Below are 12,535 nucleotides of genomic sequence, written 5' to 3' on the forward strand. Positions count from 1 at the left end.
TAGGGGTTATGAAATAAAATATCTCAGCTTCAGTTTCTGGTGATTTTCATTTCCTGACGTAAAAACTGAATATGACGAAATATAGAAAGAAACTGTGCCCTTGGGTGGAAAGGATCATTCGATAGGGAACCTTGTTCCAGTGGTAAGATTCCATATTCGAATATTCTGTTCAAGAAAGACATCGGTAAGGAATCAAACGATTCCCATGGGATACAAAGACCTGGGTTTATGTCGATGATTTTTCTTCTATCACGAAGAAACATTCTACGTGTGTATAAGTTCACATGCATATTCTATTTCTTCCACAAAATGGAATGAAGGAGAAAATAAAGTGACTTGACTTTTGTTTTATCATTTGTAGTGTTTGGGGAGGTTTAACATCCCTGTAAAAATAATAAAGGGTACTTACGAGACTTCTTTTGTATATAATCTAATTTTAAGATTTTCTTGTTTATAATGTGTATTTTCGTTAAAGCGTTATTATTTATTTTTCGATTTTTTTTTCTTACATTCTATATCTTAGAGTATTAAAATCTACATTCCATTTCTTGTACCATTAAACACTCCACTCCCATGGGATACATTTTGACTGCTTTATACATTGATGCCTTTTTATGCTAAAATATCAACTACGAATTATTCTTTTCTTTTTTAATTTAATGAAATTAACTCAATATTGTAATCCTGAATTTTTTTGTAATACATAATAATTATACAGAAGACTGAGAGAATTATACAGTATTAAAATATAGATTGTTATTATTATATATTAAAATATTTTTCCCGTTGTTTTAATTTTTTTAAACTTTTAATCAATTTTTTTTTTGCGGGACTTATAGAAAATGCGAATTTGCTGTTCGGGGATCCTCTTCTCCAATCCAATACTTGTAACCTTTTGTTGTTGCTTCCAATGCCACTTGCTTCACTAGCAAGCCTGCTTGGTGAAACCGAGCAAATTTAAGGCAGTGGGTGCGTTTCTTGTTTTTCATTGGCGTCATCTATGGTCAAGAATTCGTCTTCAGACACACACACGTCACACCCGTTTATAGGGTAGACCCATTCAAACATCCATTAATTCATCCACAGATCGTAATTTTTGACCTGGATCAGAGAACGATCGATCGCCAATCGATACTGAATCGTTTACGCATTGGTCACACACTTTTATCCACAGGTACCTTCTACCAGGTGAACCTTCACCAGACTGCTTTAGCTGTAATGAGCTTTTAACTGTGAAACACATTCTAACTCAGTGCCACAAATTTAAATATAAAAGACAACATTATTTTGGCTTCCAGTGCCTTACTTTACACGTACTCATTGGTGATAAACCTCATGATAAAATTTTCTTCGACTTAAAGGACATTGGATTTTATAATTTGATATAATATAAACGATTTGAATTAGTGTATACCAAAGGACTTAATTTCAAAATCTAGGAATTAGTAAATCATACCAAGTTCATGGTGCGGTATAGCCATTTTTGGCTCTTGCGCCAGAATTATAAGTCACCTAATTAACCATCATTGTTAGATAAAACCCATCATTCTAATATTTTTGTATTTCTACGTGTTATTGATATTTTAAATTGTATGAAACTGTTTTTATCAGATTTTACTTACTTTTGTAATTTTTTACCTATGAAGTATTATTAATAATCACCTTTTTATCTTCATATTTTTATGTATTTTAAAAATATAAATTTAAAGTATGCACTTTCTGAATTGTTTTAACCTTTTGCCTACGGAACCTGATAGCTGCTATTCTGGATCATCAGTTGTACTAGCCGTAAGCAAAAGATTAAAACTGTGCGTTTGGTGCAGCTTGACTTTTTTGGACCTTTTTCCATTAAACCACACTTTCAATTCTATTCTTTGTACGAACATTAACTTTTTTATTTTTGATGTTTGGAATCTTGGAAAAGACTAAGAATAAAAAAAAATTAAACAAATAAATCAACAGCAAGAAATAAGGGATTTAAGGGGCTATAACAGAAAGTTATCACCCCCTAAGTCCTCTCGATTCTTAGTGATTAGATTAATTGTAAACAAATACTAAATTGCTAAATAATAGTAAAATGTTAAACAATTAATTTTAAAACTTATAATTAATTGGAGTTATACTTTATAGAAGTTTCACTACATAAAATAGCTTATCACTAATCAACATTTAAAACAATCTCCGAATACATTACTTAAATCATGAGTGAAACGAAAACAGTAGCAAAAGATCTTTTAGCTTATTTAAAGCTGGAGAACATTGTAATATTCTTTACCCAGCTCGTGATTTACAAGCATTAACGATGCTTCTTTCTCTTTTAAACAATCACTTTGCAAGCACACGAATGATAATTACGTCAAGAAACACATGGAAATTTTTCGTTATGGTACGCTTCAAAGCACAGAGAGAAGAGTTCTTTTAAACATGGAATGATAAAGAATATTAAGTTTCTCTTAAAAATGAATACTTTCATTACTATATAATGTATGAAACAAGTCTGGTTTTGGACCTTAGGTCACAACATTCAATTTTATCCTAGTCATGGAATAGCGTCTGAAGTAATTGTTTCAAGTTAATTCGAGAAATAACAATATAAAAATATAGTAATTGACTACAAAAAAAGTTTTTTCAACTCAAAATTATCAATAATAGATAATAGTTGAAAGTTATCTATAAATCATTAAGCTTACACAAATAAAAAGATTTAACATTACCTTATGACACATTGAGAATATTAACAGTAGTCGATAGATAGAATTTATATCTAGTTTTATAGATATAGTTATATACATAGTTTTCATACCTAACAATCTTAATACGCCATAAAATTTTATGTTATATATTAGATGGTGATTACAAAATTTGCAAAATTTTTAGAATTTGCAAAATTTTTAGAATTTTTATTTGCCTCCATAAACTTGATTCCTAATTTTCCTAATTATACTTTAAATGAAACTATATCTTGTCTAATTTTATTCTATCTTTATTTGGAAAATATAATTTACTACAAAATGTCTTGCTTTTGTTTAAAGGATTATTTCGTTATAAAGTTACAGTTGCACTAAAACTATTAACCTTTTGCACTCGAAGACCTTTCAACAGTCAAGAAAAAAAATGGAAGCAACCACTAACATTTTGAAAGAATTTTTACAAATTTACCTTATAATGTCCGGAGATCACTGAACAAAGTGGTTGGTTGGTTTCGTGTCATGGACAAAAAATAATTTTAAATGTGATCAAAGGTCCTATATACAACATCTGCAATTTGAAGGCAATTTTCTTCATATAAGTCCAACCACGGATTGTCACTTATTTGCTGCAATTGCGCTAGTATAGCGGGACAGTTGAAAAGATGTATGGGGGTAAGTTCTATGTCTGGGCAATTTTTGGAGAGGCAGTAATTATTTAATTTATGCTTGTAAAAAATGAAATAGACACACATTAATAAAAATATAAATTTCCTTTCTATCACCCAATTTAATAATATTGACGATTAAAACTGTTATTGATAAATATTGCTTGAGATGTTCCTTTTAAAATTTTCTTTACAATATATGTATTACTTTAAATATATTTTCCTTTAAACTATAAATTGTATTTACAACAATGTAATTATTTTGTAAAGTGCGATAGTTTATTTAACGACAAAACTAAAGTCTTTAATTTTTTGTGTTAATTTATGCTTTTTTAACAATTCTTTGAGGAATTTATTAGATATCGTGAGTAAAAAGTTCAATTATCAAAATGTTAAATTTATAGAATATAATTACAGATAGTTTGTATAAAATATTTTGCATTTTAGCTTATTTTGAAGGAGAAGTTCTATCGTTACTGTCTCAAAAATGAGGTATAGCATTTAGCATGCCTCATTTAACATAGCATTTATATGCAACTTTGGTAGTTCTTTCTTTAAAATTGAGTGAGGTTTGATTTTTTCTCTCCTCGCCTTAGTAGATTCATTTAGGATTGTATAGTTAGTTTTTATGAGTGACTATGCTGTTTTGGGAAAATACGGGATTAAATACGGATTTTGTCCCGTAATGATTTTGCTTAGTGTTTAAGTAAATAAGAAAAAAATAAACACAAAATTCCTAGTTTAGTTATAAATTTGGGTTGAACAAATTTTTTAAACAATTATTTCGAGCTGTGTCTATTTTATTAAATAAGCATTTTGGGCTGTATCCAGAAAAATAATTCTCCAACAAACCTTAATAAGTAACTTCTTTAATATCAATTTTGCCTTATATGTAACTACGGTGGTTATAATGCAATTTTAAGAAAATTTCTAGTATTTGAATGTAAAATGCTTTATTCTTAATTAGTTATTTGGATTAAAGGAATTTGACTGCAGCTTGAAATAAGGAAAGCATACTATTTTATAAGAATAAGTTTTCGAACAGAAAAGTTGCTTGAATTTTATTTGATCAAGAAGTAAAAAAAATTTTTTAAATCAGAAGTATAAACATAAGTTTCTGTACACTTCCTCTAAAAGATAATGTTGGGAAACAAGTTTTCTTTTTCATTTATATATGTTCTGCTGTTTCTTATAATACTTGGAGAGTCCAAGTTCGCCAGCCATTGACCTTATGCGAATTAAATAGGAAAGGCGTGCATTTTGTTTGACAAGAGTGCACTGCAAGGGTGAAAATAAGTCTTGGCTCAGAACCCCGCGGATAGATGGCAGCACCATTAATTCCTGAGACTACTTCCACAATTTAGACGTAGATCTGAAGAGGAAGGAGATTTTGTCCAGATCCCAGTACCCATGGTGCTGTTCAGCGATCTACCACAGGACATTCTATTTCACAGATTTTAAGAGAACACACATCGCTTGTACTCGCTGTATCTAAGAGAAGTCGAGGATTGAGCACCGTTTCTTAGGACTAGAGTCCGATTCTCTATCCACTCGGCTTCCACTGCTCTGTATAAGTACTTGATCTTACATAACTTTGATGTGGGGATTCGAAATGTCAAATAAGTTTTCCTAGGAAAACAACGGTTTTTTTTTCAAAATTCAAAATATTATATTTTTAGTTTACTGTTACTTAGTTATATTTTTAGTCTGAATGAACAAGTTTCTGAAGAATGTACATGTTTATATACGAACATGCACTTTTCTGCTCCTTTAAAAATTACACTTTTGACAAAAAGTATATGAGCTATACTTAACTCATCATCAACTGAAATTTGTTATCGCTTATTCCTTACCACTCCATACGTAGCTGTGAAGCGGAAGTGCTTGGTGTTTACTCGAGTGAATTAAAAAAAAATGCTGGTAATAAAATATTAAATTGTAAGAAAACTGTAGCTTGAGGCGAGAGACTGATTGCACATTAGAAATCAAAGGCGCGAAAATAACGAAGATTCATTTAAAATTCTCATGCAACAGAAGAAAAAAAAATTGTTTCCCTGCGTAATTTATTATCTGTCATTATTTGTTAATTATTAAATTAATAAAATTTAATATATTTTGCGCATTTTTTGTTAAAACTAATAATAAATAAGTATTGCCCTTTTTAGCTATTTGAAAAGGAAAGTTTTAAAATTTTGTTTTCTTATTTCAAAAATTTAATTATTTTCGAGATATATTAGAACTTTGCAATATTTTCTTAAATATTAAGATAACTGCTGCTATAGGAGATGGCCATTTATCTTAACAATCCGTATAATTTTATATTTAGTGTAAAATGAGAGAGATGTCCTACAAGTTAATAATGTATGCACTTAACTGAATAAATTATTATAATAACTCACTATCGGAACTCTAAACTTCATTATTCCAAATGCTTTAATCCAAAATACTGTTATCTAACAAGATTTACCGTTTATTCTGATGTTGAGGTGTTTTAGTAACCAAGATACCAACATATCAAAGCAGAATTAATGTTATGTCAGGTTCCATTATCCGAAATATTCGAGAATAACATTTCTGCCAGTTTGGCACATAACGTTAGAGTTTTCGAGCTTGTTGAACCGTAATATCATTCAAATTTGTTGTAACCTTAATGTGATTCTAAGTTGAACCACATTGTGTGATTTTATGTTAATTACATGATAATATTAAATTTGAACGAAAAATGGCTGAATTTAATACATCTTTAAGGATAGAAGTGAATTTGTACCACGATATGGATCAAGATTCCGATATTACGGTTCAAAATGAAACAGAGTGTTTTGAGAGTGTAATGTTGTGAGTTTATAGAAAGTGGTACCAGCTCAGGAGCTGTACACGTCGTCGGACCAGGGTAAAATTTACGTGGCATTTCTCCCATGACCGTTATATGATGGAGTCCTGAAATGGTGCTTGGTCATGGTTGGGGGATGATGTAAAGTTGTGCTGAAAATACACATCATAAACTTCTTTTTTTGTTTGTTAGGCTGTATATACTATTTTTAATTTTGAAGAAAAAATTGATTGATGCCATTAAAAGTTACTATAAATTATAATTGTTTAAGTCTGCCTACAATGAAAGTTTAAATTTTAAATTTATACAAATTTGAATAATAAGAGTTGAAATCATATAAACTTGAGCTTTCATCCTATTTTTTTCGATTTTTATAAATTTTTTATTGCAGCTATTTCAGTATGTAAGCTTGCATCAATTTCAAGTATTTTGAGATAATAAGTCCTTCTGTTATTAAATGCTGCATTCATTTCAAATATAAATTTTTTTGTTTCGTGCTTCTAACTGTCAGAATCCACACCTTTGGTTTAGCGCATTCTCACATTTAATTGATATTAATGATTGGCAGTTTATTTCGGCTTTTTATGTATGTTAGCGATAACTCTTTAATAAATTAAATTGCACAACTTTTATATAATTATCGAATGCAAACATTTGCTTAATATGAGTTTGAAAATTTAAATTTAGCTTTTTAAAAGCGTGTGGATTATGGAATCAACATCTGTTGAATAAAATTATCCTCCTGATAATAGTGAATTAATTTGTCTAATAAGTGCAAACTTTTTTGATTGTATTTCTCTTTAAATATCAATAGTTATATTGTAAGTTAAGTGAATTGTATACCTCTGTTTTTTTAATAAATGCAAAAGCTATTGATTGTATTTTCTTTTTAGATATTAAGATTAAAATGTATATTTTTAACTGCATTGTATACCTTATTGTAAATTTATTATTATTATTTTTTTTTGAAATAGCAGTTTAAACTCAAAATTACTCAATCACAATTTTGTTTATCTTTCGTATCCGATTTTATCATTTCTATCAACTTTATATATGACATTTATACGACATTTCTAATAAGAATCTAAAAAGTGCATCAAAAAAGCAACTTTATGCTTATATATGCTGGAAGAATTTATATGTTTTTAGGCATATAAACAAAATATTAATCACAATGCTTTTTTTAAACACATAACTTATTAAATTAGCAAAAAACGTAAATTATGAAGTAAAGATAATTACACGGAAACAGGCTTAATTTATTAAGCTCGAAATAAATTCATTTCAGCAAAATGAAATATTTTATAGTAACGTAATTAAATCTCTCTAAATTTAAAGGAATGTCCCCTTTTACACGATTAAGAGATTCAAATTATAGTAAAACAAGACTAATGGTTACATGGTACATTTTTAATGAAAAAAATTACTTAAATTACATATTATTTCTTTTTAGTTTATATATTTAAAGCATAGATTGACTATAATTTAAGAAATAAGTTCTCAAGAGTTTTTTATTCATTTAATTTATTATGAGGGACTCCTGAAATCTTACAGTTAAACTAGTTTAAGAAAATATAAATTTTCAGCAATATTCAAAATAAATTACATTTGGACAAATAAGCAAAAATTAATCTTAAATGGCTAGTCTCTATAATTAAAAATATTCTTTTCACATTTTCCACTTATTACCCACTAATTGCTATTACCAGAATATTTTTCTCCACTTAGCATTTTATTTACAATGTATCACAGAACTTTCCCATGCTTTAATTAAACTTTTTTATTAACTCTATTTTATGAGTGCTATATTTACTTTGTATCCTATTATTTAAGTATCATTTTAACCAAATATATTTACACTTTTATCTTTTATCTATTTTGATGTATTTATATTTCAAAGACACCGCATTTAATATAGTTTTAATTTTAACCTAGTTATATTAATCTTAACCTAGCTATTTTAACTTCAACCCAGTTTTAAGCGTGCTATAGTCAAGGCATGGCTATTTCGAAAAAAATCTACATTAATCAGTCGATGCATTTACACTTTTATCTGATTTTATTCACTTTTGAATGCATTTTTGTGCATGTCCTGTTTTAACAATTTCATATATTTTAGCAAGATAAATTTCTCTCATGTATTTCTCAGACATTAAACTACATGTTCGACAGCTCATCTCGTCCCTTTGGCAACAGCATTGGGACCTTCAAACTCAAAATAAACTTCATANATTTCAAAGACACCGCATTTAATATAGTTTTAATTTTATTAATCTCAACCTAGTTATATTAATCTTAGTTCCTAGTCCTCTTAATCCTAGTTATATTAATTAAGTTATATTAATCTTAACCTAGCTATTTTAACTTCAACCTAGTTTTTAAGCGTGTTATAGTCAGGACATGGCTATTTCGCTAAAAATCCACATTAATCAGTCGATGCATTTACACTTTTATCTGATTTTATTCACTTTTGAATGCATTTTTGTGCATGTCTTGTTTTAACAATTTCATATATTTTAGCAAGATAAATTTCTCTCATGTATCTCCCCATTTCATTTGTCTTAAAAACAGTTTGTTTAGCTCAGCATGTACTTTTTTGGACCTCATGACATTAAGTCCTATATTCAATTAATTCAAATCAAATAATTTTTTGTGCATAATTAGTTGCATGAAGATCATTATTCTGAGATCGAAACTCTTCTACTCTTGGCATTTTAAAATGTATGTTACTGTATTAATGTGTATACAATTTTTTCTGGTTTTAATCATTCTTAAATGCACCTGTATCCATACGTTGCATTATATATGTTCAGGTATTCAGATAAATTTGAAGTACGTATCCTGCCTTTTGATAGTTTGATTTGAAAAATATTATGTTAACACAGTATGCCTTCGTTTGTATCTTGTGCAATTAAGCCCCACATTCAAATCAATTCTAGACAAATTTTATGATAACTTTTAATTAATTTTTAAAGATGTAAGATTTTAAACAACATTTAAGATTTTACCTTAAAATAAAATATGTGCTTATGAAAAAAAAAGCTTTATTTGTGATAGGGAAACCTCCTCTCATATATCAGTGCGTGCAATGTTTTCTCACAATTTACCATATTTTAGTAATTTTTTACCTACCATTCATCTTACCTTATTTGGTAGTTCTATTTCATGGTTTAAGATTTGTTAGATGTAACTCATCATTCATACTTTTTTGTATTTCTACACGCTATTGATATATTGTATTTAACTGTTTTATCGTATTTACAATTTCATGAGGTTTTATGAACTTTGGAGTGCATCTGCTTCGTCATGTACCATTTTATTAATTTCATGTATCCAAGATATAGTTGTAGTAAGTATCTCAATTTTTGGCTTGGTTAGAAGAAAACAAAAACGCTTGTTTGGTGTAGCGTGTCCTTTATCGGGTTTTGTGCCATTAAGCTCTACCTTCAATTCAAATTTTTATTTGAGATGTAGTCATAATTTGGTATTTGCTCCAATAACTCCAATTAAATTAATAAAGCATGTCACATTATCTCTTTGTCTGTATTTCTATGAGTAATTGCTCTATATGAATTTATATGAATATTTTCAAAGCACGGAGACTGACCACTTTTTAGAATAATACAACAAGAAATATGTGGGATGTTTTTCCAATATCTTACCTTTTCTCAATATTATATAAATTAAATTTTTTAAATGATCTGCATTTGTGATACTAAACTAAGATATAACATTTAGTCTCAAAAAGGACTTTGAAGAATGGATTAAAGATCTCGAATATTTCATTCGGAAGTGCAAGAAATATGTCAGGTTTTTCAAGAATTCGAATAAATTTAAAAGAGTTAGCAGTGAAGTTTTATATTTATCTGGGCTTTGCGCTTCTTATTTTACACAATTTCCATCAAATTTCTCTTGAGATCTGTAACAATATGTATTTTACTCACTGAGAGCTGATCCACTTTTTTTTATTTTATTTTAATCTCAGTCTACTCCTTTAAGAAAATAAGAGCTTACATCTGAAATTTTTTTCATGCTTAGAATGAAAAAAAAATTGAAGTAGAATGCTCAGTTGTGTACATAACAAAATAATAAACGAAATTAGCACGTGTACATTATTATGAATGGAATGTTTGACATTAAACATTATTTTTTAAAAACATATCGTACCCCGGCAGGAAAAGTGGCATAAGTCCAAAAACAGCAATTTTAAGGTTATGTCAATACAAAATATGTATGAACTGCCCCATCAAGCTCAAAAAGTGTCACATCTCTAACTCTCAACTTATCCAGCTGTGGGCAGTTGTATCAGTTTGGCGTTAATTCATAATAAGCTTTATAGTACTCTTTAAGTTGATTTTTCTTAAATGCTGCATTTTAGAGTTATTACACTATTCTTGCCGGAGTGCGATATTTTAAAACAGTACAGTTTGATATTTTTAATACCATACTCTTTATTTATATATTTCTGACATTCTAATTAAGTACTGAACTAGTGGTCTACTAGGCTAATAAAGTGATAATTTGATATAGTAATTTTAGCTATGCTATGCAATTTTAACAGAATGATAAATTCCAGAAAAATTAATTAATAATATTCTGCTGATAATGTAAAGCACTTTAAAGTGATTATTGTACAATTAACCTCTTAGTTATTGCATGCCAGTCCTTGAAGCCCCATAAAGATATGCTAATAATCAATTAAATGCACAATGTAAGCATGCGTTTAAATTGTATTTATCTACTACTTAAATACATTATAAAATAACTAGCAAGGATTCGATACTTATGTTTTATTGTGGGTTGTTGTTTCTCTTTGTTGTGTGTTGTTGTTTTAATTACTTATTTGCCTTGGCAGCAAGCCTATTTAAAAAACCATGCGAATTTAAAGCAGAGGGTGCGCTTCGTTTTTTTCCAGTGGCGCAATATATGGCAAGGATACAACTTCAGCCACACACGCACGTGTCAAAGATTGCTTTAGGAGGCAGACCCACTCGAAATTATTAAAACAATTCTCACATATGAATGCATAGATAACACTGCCACATTATATAGAAAACAAAATCTTCAGGGACATTTGAAAAATTTAGCTTGCATACTATGGAAATATTAAATAGTAAAAAGTAAGTACTTTTATTTGCACCCAGTTAATTTTTAAATTTAACACTTTGACTTGTTTTTCCGCTACCTTTTTGGGGAAAAAGTACAAGTATTTTTTACAAAAATGTCAAAAGAAATCATTACTTTCGTCTGAAATTTTTTTAAAATTTCTCCTTAAAAAAAATATTTTCCCGAAGTGTTTGAAATTATTTCTTTAAAATTTATAAATTTACTGCATTTTATATTCCAGCTTACTTCTCCAAACACTTTTCAAGTTTGTAATTTCTCAAAAGGGAGAGGGCGGTTCTTTTGAACGTTTAGTAAACAACTTTTTTTGTAGAAATTCGAAAGAAAAATTAAATTTCCAAAGATTTGCTAGTCTTCAAATTAACGTAATTTGAAACTCCTTTTACTATGCAAATATTAAATTTTGATTTCTGGTCTTTGGATATTTTCAACGCTTACTACTTCAATGAATTATATAACATTTGCCTGCTTTTTGAAGTTTTATAAATTTAAATTATAATTTATTTTACTCAATATGTAAAAAAAACTTTTTCTTTTCTTGCATTTTTTTAACGAAATAAGGTTAATTTGAATTTTTGATTTTCTCGAAATGTATTTTGAAATCGTTACTTTATTTCATTGTACTTGAACACTTACTTGTACTTTTTACTCGTTATATTTTACAATCAAAACTTTTTACTCGCTACTTTTGCTTAAAGTACTTGTACGCTTATTCTTTACTTTTTAAAAGAAACGTTCCCATGCATGCACATAACTAATATAATCACAACTAAAAATTATTTAAGGAATTTGTGAATTAAATAAGAATAGCTCATCATTGCTGGTTAGCTGGTCATTGCTGCAACAATAGCTGGTTTTTGTTACGTGAAAAAAAATAAACACATAATTTGGATTAGAAACTTTTAAACTGATATATGTAGTTAAATGAATAAAAATAACATTTCAGAAATTTTGAAACTAATTCATTATATTATGTTTTTATAGATTTACGTAATATTAAAGTTACAATTAAAAAGGTTTGAGTTTTAAATCACTTGAAATAAGTTCATTAGTTTAGATGCTGTAAAATTATTGCAAAAATGAAGAAGTTTTTTACTTTCTATAATTTTGTTTTTACATTTTAAAGAAAGACGCAAAATAGACTTACTGCGAATTTCAATTGAAAAAGTTACTGTGAATTATATTAATGTTACCTTTCAACTGAATATTCTGATTTAATATCTTAA

The sequence above is a fragment of the Parasteatoda tepidariorum genome, chromosome 5 (genome assembly GCF_043381705.1).
Source record: "Parasteatoda tepidariorum isolate YZ-2023 chromosome 5, CAS_Ptep_4.0, whole genome shotgun sequence".
NCBI classification, from domain to species: domain Eukaryota; kingdom Metazoa; phylum Arthropoda; class Arachnida; order Araneae; family Theridiidae; genus Parasteatoda; species Parasteatoda tepidariorum.